Here is a 12,504-nt window from a genome sequence, read left to right as displayed (position 1 = left end):
TAGCCCACCACACTGACCAATATCCCTAAATCCTCTCTCCCAGGCTCCTCCCCCACGGCTCTGATATTTGATTTTCTTGTCCCCAGCCTGGGTATCAGCTTCCTTCTCCTGACCTTCTGGACCCCGGGCTCTCCGCAGGGGTGATTTCTTAGAGTTCGGCACCGGAGGGCCCACCTTCTCTTCTCAGGCTGTTTACTTTATTCTATTGCTCTATCTGACTTCTCTCTTTAAACCTTATGGCGCCTCCTACCTGGCGCAGTCCCCCCACCGCACCGATCTGAAGGATCCAGGTAAGACACACGCGGAGCCCTCACACTTAACCTTCACACAAACCCCAGGAAGGTTTTCTGCCATCCTCAACATACAAAGTCCACCTCTGGTCCCAAGAGAGCCCCTTCCATTCCCATCACCTCCCAGCCGGATGGCACGTGTAGCAAATCTAAGTCACGTGACTCTGCTTAGCCACCAGAGAGGCTGCCAAGTGTGTCTTGAACTGGGCAGCCATGAGTCCTGGTGAATTATGAGTGTGAAAGCAAAGAAAGATTTTCAGGACAGCCCGCAAGCTGCCAGGGACAGGTCACAGTATTTTCATTTCACAGGTCATGATATTTTCATTTCCCATGACTCAGGGAAATCAAGAGGTCCCACAGCCTAGTAGTGAAGGAGCCAGGAACTAAGGTCTCTCAGACTCTGGAGCTATGTCTGAAGGTATGCGTCAGCGCTGCCCGCTTCCCTGTGTTTGCTGAGGATGTAGCTGCCTCTGGCGCTCTCTGTCAGGAGATTTGTTCCTGATCTCTACCCCATGGAAGCTTGAAGTAACCTCTTCTCTTCGATTATTTTAGCTACAGGTTGGTTTTAACATCCCCTCCCATAATTTTACATATCCTAGTATACGGTTAGTCCTCTTAATGTTTACTAAGTGACACAATCTAGCCAACTACTCACACAGAAGAATTCTTGAAGAGCTAAAGTTGCAAAGGCTGTTGTGTTCCTCACATAGTAGAAAATACTTCAAACCATTATTTCAACCAGGTCGCTGAAGAGCAATTTAAACTAATTCCATGGGGGGGGGGGGGTGGATTACACACACACACACACAATCAAAAACATACCTTGAAATGACAAGGAAATTATCCATATTACTTAAAGAGAAAACGGTTCAATTATTTGAATTATTAATTCAAGCCATCACTTAAATGTTTGTTTCAAGTCCAACTGCTTTGTTTTTCAATACAGAGACAACGTCTATTTGGTATTCTTTGCAGACACATATGCCTGGGCCTACAGTTAATGAATAACTTCCCTGCTGATTTTTGGGGGTTTAATTTCATTCTGTTTCACTTAGCTCTCAACACTGTATTTATTAGCGATCAATAATCACATTATTGTGTGCTAACAGATGCCTCTAACACTTAAATAATTCTCTCAAGGATTTGGGAAGCCATTTAATATTAGTTATTAATATTAGCTGGCTAAAGGTTGGTGGTTTTCAAGTAGCATAGGGAAACACCCGGTTCTCTTACCAGGACAAATACCATATTCATCAAGGTCGACCATCTGCCATAATAAATGATCCCCACATCTCAGTGGCTTAAGACAGTAAGAGTAAATTTTTCACTCTCATTTTCTCACAGTTAGGGTTGGTAGTCGGGCGTTCTGCTCCCGGTGGCCCTTCAGACACAGCTGGCTTCTCTCCTAGGGCTCTATTTTCCAGGTTTTAGGCATTCTCTCTGTCCTACCCATGAATGGAAAGAGTGGAGGATGCTGGGGGGCTGGGAGTTTTTCAGATGGGCCCTTCTGGGTGTCACTTCTACCATATCCCATTGGCTGGCACTACACCTGACCGCAAGGGATGCTGGGAAGTAGCAGAGTTACACACCCAGGAGAAGGAGGAAATGGCTTTCGTGAGCACCTAGCCACCAAATAAAATCGAGTCTCTGTCACAAATACTGAAAGAAACTGCTAGGCAAGAAAAAGTAATAGGGAATTCAATTTAAAAGGTTTTTTTTTAAATTAATAATGATATAATTGAAAATTATGACCTTTTGTATACAAGCCAATCTAGTGAGAATAACAGGTGTTCTAAATTCAAGTCAACTTTTTACAAGTTATTTACAAGCAGCTGTCTAAGGGCAAATTTTTTTTATTATGGTAAAAGTGTCATAAAATAAAGTTTAACATGGTAACTCTTTTTAAGTGTAGAGTTCAACCACATTCAGTACGCTCACACTGCTGGCCAACTGTCTCCACAGCCCTCCTCACACATCGAAACTCTGGAACCATTAAACACTTAAATCCTCAATCCCCTCCCTCCCCCCGCCCCCAGCCTCTGGGAACCACCGTTCTACATTGTGTCTTTAAGAATTCAACCATTTGGGGTGCCTGGGTGGCTCAGTGGGTTAAGCCACTGCCTTCGGCTCAGGTCATGATCTCAGGGTCCTGGGATCGAGTCCCGCATCGGGCTCTCTGCTCAGCAGGGAGCCTGCTTCCCTCTCTCTCTCTCTCTCTCTGCCTGCCTCTCTGTCTACTTGTGATCTCTCTCTGTCAAAATAAATAAATAAAATCTTAAAAAAAAAAAAAGAATTCAACCATTTGGGGTGCCTGGGTAGCTCTGTTGGTTAAGCAACTGCCTTCAGCTCAGGTGATGATCCTGGAGTCCCCGGATTGAGTCCCCCATTAGGTTCCCAGCTCCATGGGGAGTCTGCTTCTCCCTCTGACCTTCTCCTCGCTCATGCTCTTTCTCACTGTCTCTCTCTCAAATAAATAAACAAAATATTTTTTAAAAAAAGAATTCAGGGGCGCCTGGGTGGCTCAGTGGGTTAAAGCCTCTGCCTCCAGCTCAGGTCATGATCTCAGGGTCCTGGGATCGAGCCCCACATCAGGCTCTCTGCTCAGCGGGAAGCCTGCTCCCTCCTCTCTCTGCCTGCCTCTCTGCCTACTTGTGACCTCTCTCTGTCAAATAAATAAATAAAATCTTTAAAAAAAAAAAAGAATTCAACCATTTTTAGGCACCTTATATAAGTGAAATCCTACAGCATTTGTCCTTTTGCATCTGGCTTATTTCACTTAAAATAATGCCTTCAAAGTTCTTTGGTGTTGTGGCATTATCAACGCTCCTTTTAAGGCTAAATAACACTCCATTGTATGTGTCTACTACATTTTGTTTACCCATTCATCCATCAGTGGGCCCTTGGATTGTTGCCACCTTTTAACTATTGTGAATAATGCTGTTAGGAACACTGGTGTACAAATATCTCTTCAAGTCCCACTTTCACCTTCTTTGGCTAAATACCCAGAAGGGGAGTTGCTGGATCCTTTGGTAATGCTCTGTTTAAGTTTTTGAGGAACTGCTCTATTTTCCACAGTGGCCATTAGAGTCTTAATAAAGCCGGAGACAAACTTGTAATTGGCTTCAACAAAAAGTTGTAAATGACTCATTTGTAAAGGTACAGTCCCCATTAAAAAGTTTCCTGAATTGGGAGATTATGTGTTTTCAATTTAGCTGGGTAAGAACTAGAAAAGTTTTAATTTCATTTTTCTTTTGCCTCTAGGTGAAGTAATAAAATATACTGAGTAATTAGTTGTATTCTCTGGGAGGTATAAAAAAGAGGAATTTGATCAGAAAACGTGTGTTGAAACCTCCGTGCTGGCCCTCTTGTGACACTGGTCTCTAATAGATCTCCTGGAAATGATGGGACTAGTTTATCATACTACAACTAAAAATTAAACCGAGAATATCTCTGCAGCGCTGTCAGTTTTAACTTCCAATTAACAATTAAAATCTGACAGCCACACAATTTACGAACTGATATTGTCAGCTGTGCTCTGTATGGGAGGCTTGTCTGATAATTATCTGGATTACTTCATATTTTGACCTCCTCGGGTTTTTTTCTCTCCCATAGACTATTTTTGTGTAAATATTTAAAACAACTAACTAGAGTAATGAAGACCTGAGTGCTTTCCAGAAGTTTCATCCAAACAGCGAGGGGTTTTGGATGTTTGGTTTTGATTTCATTCTCTCTGCCAATTTCAGGTTTCTGAGTACAAGTACTGTCAAAATTCAAAGATACTATAAAAATGAAAAGCGGGTACCGCGGAAATGAGAGCACATTTGAACTAAACCCTTCTCTGAGAGATTGATTTGGAAACCTTTGGTTCCTTAATAATGTGATTTCTAACTTGGCTATTTCATCATAGGCGTATGGCAGTACATTGATATTCAAGGTTTCAAAAAATATCTCCAAGTTCGGCTTTTCCAGAACGAAAGACTGAAAAATGAAGTTGGGCGCGAGGTTTGATACCAGATTATCATTTTTGATGGCAGAACATCCTAAGAGACCCCTTTTATCCATTCTTGTCTGCGTATCCCCAGGGCTAGCGGGTATTGGGGGCCAGCAGTGGAGAATGCTTATTTTAATTACTTTTTTCCATAGGAGAGCATTTGGTGCTTAATCAACAATAGTGCTTAAATCACTTATGATGGGAAATGGAATTACACAGTATATACTCCCTGCCACCAATACTATATGCCACCAACATTTTTCACCGTGGCACACTGGATTTGCATGGATTTCTCTCCCTTTGAGCACATGTGTTCACAACAGACACCTACAGTATTAATCTGAAGTTTCTCTGAAGGTGTTTCTTTCAAAGAGAAATAAAATCTAGACTAGTTTCCCTTTAACGCTATGTTTTAAGAAGTAAAGCCAACGAAAGGAAGAGCCTGCCTGTGAAATCTATCACAGATCTTGCACCGATGGATGCAACAGGAGCAGTGGAGACTTTAGTAGCTTCCATAAAGAAAAACTGACATCATTTTTAAACATGGATCTTGCGTATAATTTCACATCTGGCAGTACGGACTAGCAAGATGCATAGCATTATAAATAATGGACTTTTAGGTCTTTCCTCAACAGCCATGGTCAGGTACACATTTATAAGGCTTCATGGTTGCAGCATGAACAAAGTGTTAGCCAGCACTGAAATCACTCTAGAAGCTTCAGTCGATCCACCTATGCATTATATAATCTCAGTATGAGCCCCAGTCATTCATTCCTAGTGATATCCAGCTCTCTCAATACTTATCCCTCCAGAGTTCTTTTTTTTCTTTTAAGATTTTTATTTATTTGACAGAAAGAGATCACAAGTAGGCAGAGATGCAGGCAGAGAGAGAGAGAGAGAGAGAGGAAGCAGGCTCCCTGCTGAGCAGAGAGCCCACGCGGAGCTCGATCCCAGGACCCTGAGATCATGACCTGAGCTGAAGGCAGCGGCTCAACCCACTCAGCCACTCAGGCGGCTCATCCCTCCAGAGTTCTTAAGCTCTCCATTTACTCTTGTGCCTCCCACTCTTGGGCCCTATTTTTATCCCATTCCCTGTTCCTAGGATTTGAGCAGCCGCCACTTTAAGGACCACTGTTCTCCTTCAGTTCTGTCTCCCTGCCTCACCTTCACCAACCAGCTTCTTACAGTTTTACCTTCCTTAAAAAATGAACACACACACACAACTTCATCTCCTTTTGTCTTCTTTTTCTGACTTAAATAAGTCGATTAACTAGCCTCCTATGAAACTGCCCTGCTCTCATCTAAGAAGGTGTGGTATACTGACATTGACCAAAGTAGGTTCTAACCCTGGCCGGGAACAAGGTACTTCTCTCTTGGGATCTGTTTTCCAATCTGTAACTGGAGGAGAAAATGATCCTACCACATGTAGGTCGTTCTAAAAATTAAGCAAGATAACATATACGCATCACCTACAGTAGCAGAATTGGCTTCAGGAAACACTATCCAAGATTCTTATTATTAATTATTATCATTATCATTATTATTATTAGATGTTTACCTTCCTTTCACATGACACTTGGAGATTCTTCCCATTTTAGTCCTCATCCCCCAGAATTCAGGATCAAATGAATTGAATACAGTGTAATACTTAAAGGAATTACTCTGTGTCACGACAACTGTTCCTAGCGCTCTTTTGGGGGGACAAATGCTCTCACTTTGACTAAGCCAGCTGCCATAGAAGGTATTAAGGCCAGTTCACGTGCTACTATTCGGTCAAAACTCTGCAAAGATGAGAAACCTCAGGCCCAGGGACATGAAACAGTGAAGAAATAAACCCAAAGTTGCTTTGTATTCAAACGATGATCCAAATCCTGTTTAAGATAACAAATTGCCAATGCGTCCCTCTGATTAGCAATCTTTGGAGGAAGCCGAAATCTTTGCCAAAGCAGTCTTTTCTATAAGACCTGCGACTCTTAAGGACTTTCAAGGAAAATGTAGCCGCTTTTTTTCCCCTTGGGGGATCTAACTCCTAGTCCTTTTCGTGCTAGGACATTTGGGGGGTACCTACAATAGACTCTTACGCAGAGAAAGTGGGCTCCCAACCCAGCCGCTGAACGGATCCTGCGGCTTTGAGCTCTTTGGCCATTCCAAGGTTAGGGCAGGCCACCCGCCAGACTGATCCGGGACTTGGCCTGGAGGCGGGCTGGGCGGGCCCGGGCACACATCCTAGCCCCCCCCCCCCCCGGCTGGGCGTGGCGTAGGGCCAGATGGGGCGTAGCTGGGGCCGCAGGGCGTGACCGGATCCTGCAAAATTCGGCCCAGCGACCCCGGGGCGGGGAATAGACCACTCCGAGGGTGGAGTGGGAGCCGGAGTCGGGGAGACTTGAAGTCCCCGCAAGCTCGCCCTGCTGAGGGTCCCGGGGGAGAAGGCGGAGCGCAGCGAGCCAAGGGAAGGTGCGCGGGAGCCGGAGCGGGCGCGGCAGCTGTGGGCAGGGTAGGAAGGGTGAGGTCCGCGGGGAGGCGCTGCGGCCGAGCCTTTCGCGTTAATCCCTGCGGGGAGACCCCGCGGAGGTCCCCCTGGGGAAGGGAGGTTCAAAGCAGCCAGATGCGCCGGGGAAGCTGCAAAGACGGGGTTTGCGAGGCTGCGCGAAACCCAGGAGGCTGGCCTGGGCTTAGAAGCAGCTGGTAGCCCCAGAGTCTAAAAGTCCAGCGAAGCCTGGCTTGAAACCTGAGGCCGAGAGTGCGGCGCGGGGCAGGGCCCGAGGGCCCCGCGTGGCGCGAGCTCAGCGTTGCTCGACAGAAAGGCTTCGGAGTTGTCGTCTGGCAGCTGCGCTGGGCCGGGGGCTTCTCTCCCCTATCCGTTCTCCTTTAATGAGCTTTGAAGTCACACCTCTAAGCCTTGGGCCTTGCCCTTGCCCTTTGTTTTACCGTCTCCTGGTTCTTCTATCCTAAAGGTACTCGAAACACACTTAAGTGCGCCTGCCTTTTGGATAAGAGCTTGGTATTTACAGCCGCAGTGTTGTGATATTTGCGAAGACGCCTCAGGTGCAGTGACACCTCCGAGGGGGACACATTTACAGAGAGCTTCTGCCTTGTATAAAAACGTGTCCATTCGTCCTTAAATCACCGCCACGGCGGAGGAAACTGACAAACATTTACTCCTCTCCTAAAGGATCATCGCTTTCATTGTCAAATAGAATGAACGTCAGGGAGAAAAGAGCCCCAAGACTTATGACACCGACTTAGCCGGTTACGTTTTACTTTGCATAGACAGCAGAGGTGCACAGCAGTTATCCTAAAGACCTAATGTGATTCCAGAAATAACTCATCCCTTTTAAAAAGAAATCTCCGGGGGCACCCGGGTGGCTCAGTGGGTTAAAGCCTCTGTCTTCAGCTCCGGTCATGATCCCGGGGTCCTGGGATCGAGCCCCATGTCGGGCTCTCTGCTAAAGCAGGGAGCCTGCTTCCTCCTCTCTCCCTCTCTGCCTACTTGTGATCTCTCTCTGTCAAATAAATAAAATCTTTAAAAAAAAAAAGAAATCTCCGTGCGCACTGCAAAGAGAGATCAGACAACTTGCACTTGATAGCAAGATAGCAACTTAATTTTAAAAAGGATAATTTGAACACAAAATTCACAGCGTGCTGCTTTATGAAATTATGTTTTTCATTTGTGGAGGCTAGATGTTGTCTTATTATAAAAGTTACTAAAATATCTGTAATATAGATTTGGGGCATAAAATAGCAAAATGCATTTTATTTTCATTCCTTGATCTTAGAGTCATGATAGGAATATATATATACACACACATAAAATCAGTTAGTAAACGCAAATCACCAGGGATCTTCTTTTAGCTCTGTGCACCTAACATTGCTCTATGTCAGTGTTCTCCTGTTCCAGCGGAGGAAGGTAAGGCACAGAAGGGTAAGCCACACTGCTGCAAAGTTTAGAAAAAAATCCATGTCTTTCCAATTCCAAAACCTGTGCTCTTACCACTTAGCCACCCTGTACCTGTGTTTTTCACAAGTCTGCCCCTGTCTAACAGGAACTAAAGGTACTCTGGTAGAGGGGGGCAGGAAGCCAGATGGCTGGCTTAAAGAACTCTGAGGACCCATGAGTTGAACCTAATTCTATTTCTGATTCCAACTCTGTGACTTTGTACAAGTTCCTTATCTTTTCTGGCACATAAAAGTAATTGATCTCTAGGTCTCTACTAGATCAAAAAACCTATAGATTTTTGAAAACAAGATTCTGCTTTTACCGTTTAATGATATTTTTGGTCACACTTGGTGTCAAAATTACAGGGTGGCCAGGAAAGGTTGGTTTAATCCATTCAGTAAATGCATGTTGTATAGCTGGACATGCGGTGGGGCTGCTCCGATAAGGAACAGGACACATGAGGTTTCTAGCCTCCAGGAGTCTATATTCTGTTTGGAGGCAGAGAGACTTCAGGAAACAAAGAAAAAAAATCAACAAACAAGTTAATTAACCAATAGACACAAATTATAAACGGAAGGCTGTGATAAAGGAAAATGGAACTGGTGGGGTCGAGGGGGTGGGGAGGGGGACACTTTGCATGTGTTTGTGAAAAGGAGTCCTCACCAAGACCTTCTAATTTAGAAGGATGAGAAGGACTTAGCGATGTTCATTACTTTCAGTGGGACCTGCTCAGGCAAAGGAGCCCTGAAGGATCTTGGCATGTTCTAGAAATTGCAAAATATCTTTGAGACGGAGCTGGGGCGATTGGTTCAAGAAGAAGTTGGAAAGACAGGGTGGTACCAGGTCCTGCAGGGCATTGTGCAGCCTGGTAAGCTCTCTAGATTTTCATCTAACAGCAGTGGGAAACCACTAAAGGGTTGTGGGCAGGGAAGCCCCACGGAGGTGGCTATGATGTAGCCCAAATGAAGGATGGGGGTAGCTCAGGCTGGGGTAGTGGCAGTAAAGCTAGAGAATGTGGAATCTTTAACCATCACTTTACCAGCAGGGCCTTCCTAACAACCATATTTAAAATAATATTCTAGCACCCCTCAAATCCCCTGCATTCCCATCCCTCCCTTCCTTTAGTTTTCCTGCATACAACTTATTCCCATATGACATACTGTTTCTTTTGTTAATGAATTCTTTACTCCTTCCTAGGAGAATGTCAACTATGTGAGGGTGGGGTTGGCATGTCTTATTTACTGCTGTTTCTCCAGCACCTGATGCGGAACCTCATGCAAAGTGGGCTCTTAATCCATTTCATTGTAGGGATGGACTTGATAAATGCTTTGGATTTTGATTCTATAGAACTGACTGATGAATGGCAGGTGGTGGTGAAAGGGAAGGAGAAGCCAAGGGTGATTCTCAAGATGCTGGCTCAGAAGCTGGGCAGAGGTAAATGTTAATTAAGAAGAGGAAGGCTAGGGAAAGAACAAATTGGGAATTGGGGTAGGGGAGATGGAAAGTTACATTTGGGGTGTATTAACTCTGTGATGTGTAGATTAGTTACCTATTACTATATTTTTTAAAATGCCCTAAAATTTAGCTGATTAAAACAACAGCCCTTTGTTATCAGTTTCTGTGGGTCTAAAATTTGTGCATTGGATAGTTGGGTTTGTTCTGGCTCGGAGTCTCTTGTAATGGTAGAGTCAGTCCATCAGCCGGGGCTGTGGTCATCTCAAGGCTTGACTGGAGCCATAAGTTCTGCTTCTTACCTTCTTCACAGGGCTGTTGACAGATTTTGGGTGGCTGTTGGCTGGAGGCTAGTTCCTTACCATATGGACCTCTCCATAGGGCTATTCATGATGTGGCTTCCCCCAGCGCAAATGTTCCAAGAGGGAAGGAGAACCCAAGATAGAAGTCAGTCTTTAAAAAAAAAAAAACAAAAAAACAAAAAACCTGATCTCAGAAGTAGCATGCTGTTACTTCTGTTGTTTGCTGTTGATTACACAGACCAGCCCTGGTGCAGTGTGTGTGTGTGTGTGTGTGTGTGTGTGTTGGGGAGCAACACAGGAGTGTGAATACCAGGAAGGATGATGTTGTTGGGTGCCATTGTACCATCTGCCTTACCACAAGGTCTATGTGATGTCCAAGGGGAAATGTCATATAGGCTGGTGGGTATATTATACTGCAGCTGACGGGAGAGATCTAGGCTACAGATAATTATTGGGGAGTCATTAATCGTGATATATGAAGCTATTGGAAGTGTATAACAGGACCCGGGGAGAGAATATAGGTAGAGAAGGGAGGAGGAACCTGGACCCAGTACCCAGGACCCCAGTACTTAGAGATCAGTGGAGGAGGAGCCAGCAAAGGAGGATGGTGAGTGAGGTAGGAAGAGAACCAGCACAGTGTGTGTTTTGGGGTGACTACACTGAAGGACAGGTTTCACTGGACAACTTTCCCCTTCCCCATGTAGGGGCAGAAGATAGCTTGAATATGGCTGAAGTGAAAAGAATTTCTGAAAAAATGCAATTTAATATAGTTTGCAGTGTGAGTAGTTAAATTTTGACCCAGATAAAAGCAGAGAAAAGGAGAACACATATATAGGTTAGAACATTCAGAGTCTCGAGAAATCTATGTCTGTATCCTCAGTGCCCTCTCGGTGTGGGATTATAGTTGGTAGAGAGCCCCATGTAAGGATTTTAGGGGTTACTTTCAGAATTAAATCTGAAGACAAAATAATGAACTGAATAACATAGGAAGAACTACTGACCTTGGAAAATGCCCATCCTTCCTTCCATATGCTTTACAGCGTTTACCATATGAGGATTCTTTCTCCTCAAATGTCTTAAATAGCCCAGTGAGCCATCCAGTAACAATGGGAAAATTAATTCCTGATTAAGTTCTGCTCAGTAGCCCTATGAACTTCACTGTTAACAGGAGGACCTAAGATGGTTGAATATATTTTTTACACACCAGATGTTCTTTAGGGTGTGTTTTCAGTAGTCCCAAGTTTTTCTAAAAAGACTTTCATTTTTTAAAAAAAGCTTCTCATTCATAGACATCCTCCCTCACTTTAAAAAAAAAAAAAAAAAAAAGGAAGAAGGAGAAAAATAAAATACCTGCTCCCACCTGGCCACCTGGCCTAAACCGGCTCTGAGTGCCTCTTCATGAAACTCAGTGAGAAGTATCTGCCTGAGTCCACATGCTTTGTGTGGGAGTCTCTCTGTCCCCTTCCAGCGGGGTATGGCCATGTGCCTTGCTTTGGCCAATGAGATGTAAGTGGAGTGACATGTCACTTCCAGGTAGATGCTTTAAGAGCCAGTGAGAGGTCTGTCACATTCTCTTTCCCTCTGCCACAGCGACCACCAATTTTCTAGATAGTGGCTGCTTGGTCAGCTTGGACGGGACAGGAGGACACAGAGCAGCGCCCCCTGTCGACCTGTGTTAGACATGTAGGGAGAGCTAGATACAAGCTTTTCTTATGTTTAGGCCCAAGATTTGGGGATTTGTTTGTTACCACAGCAGAAATTAGCCTATCCTGACTAATGGACTCGGGAAAGAGCTGAGCCGCATGCATCCAGGAATTACTGATTTCCAGTCTAACAGACACCTTGGAAGACTGGGAGGGAAGGTGCTGTAGAAGGCTCACTGTTGTGCCTAACGCTGCCCTTACTGTTAGGGAGACAGGCCTACTTGTTTCCACAATAATCAGCTTCATGATTTTAATCACAGGGGCAAAATGGTAGTTAGGTGTTTCATTACACCCTGTAAGGGTAGCCGTTGTTAAAATGTAAAATACAGAAAGGCTCAATGTGGGGACACCTGGGCAGCTCAGTCAGGTAAGCATCTGCCTTTGGCTCAGGTCATGATCCCAGGGTCCTGGGATTGAGCCCCACATTGGCCTCCCTGCTCAGCAGGGAGTCTGCTTCTCCCTCTCCTCCTGCCCCTCCCCCTGCTTATGCGCTCTCCTTTGTCCTCTCTCTCTCAAATAAATAAATAAAATTAAAAAAAAAATAAAAGAGATGATTCTTCCCAAATATGATTATCCACGGATGCATCTCAGAAATGATCTTGTCACCAAAGGACATTTGAAATGCATCATCCATAAGCCTTTTTTTTTAACGCAGCTTCAAGGATTTTAAATATGGTTTCCTGGCTATCTTATTTTTGAGCTAAGGGCATCAGACCTCGGTTTTGCTCTCAGTGTCCTAGAGGCAATGTGTTCACACTTCTACTCTGAGTCAAACAGAAGCGCAGCAGGGAACATTTTGCTTCGGGCAGAGCTATGCTGTATTCCTAGG

The 12,504-nt window shown here is 44.7% G+C and overlaps 1 protein-coding gene across 2 annotated transcripts in view; it reads left to right on the top strand.

Annotated features, from left to right (window-relative positions):
- The first annotated feature begins 6,595 nt into the window (after window positions 1–6,595).
- The window catches only part of PTER (phosphotriesterase related), a 68,851-nt gene continuing 62,942 nt past the window's right edge, over window positions 6,596–12,504 (top strand). The window contains exon 1 of one of the 2 annotated variants that reach the window (XM_047739401.1): window positions 6,596–6,735. The gene's annotated coding sequence lies outside the window, so the exon portion shown is untranslated. Of the gene's footprint in view, window positions 6,776–12,504 lie in introns of both variants that reach the window. The other variant, XM_047739402.1, reaches the window with a different exon arrangement.

The sequence above is a fragment of the Lutra lutra genome, chromosome 8 (genome assembly GCF_902655055.1).
Source record: "Lutra lutra chromosome 8, mLutLut1.2, whole genome shotgun sequence".
NCBI classification, from domain to species: Eukaryota; Metazoa; Chordata; class Mammalia; order Carnivora; family Mustelidae; genus Lutra; species Lutra lutra.
Note: the sequence above shows the minus strand (reverse complement) of the source record. Positions and strands in the feature narration are given on the sequence as shown.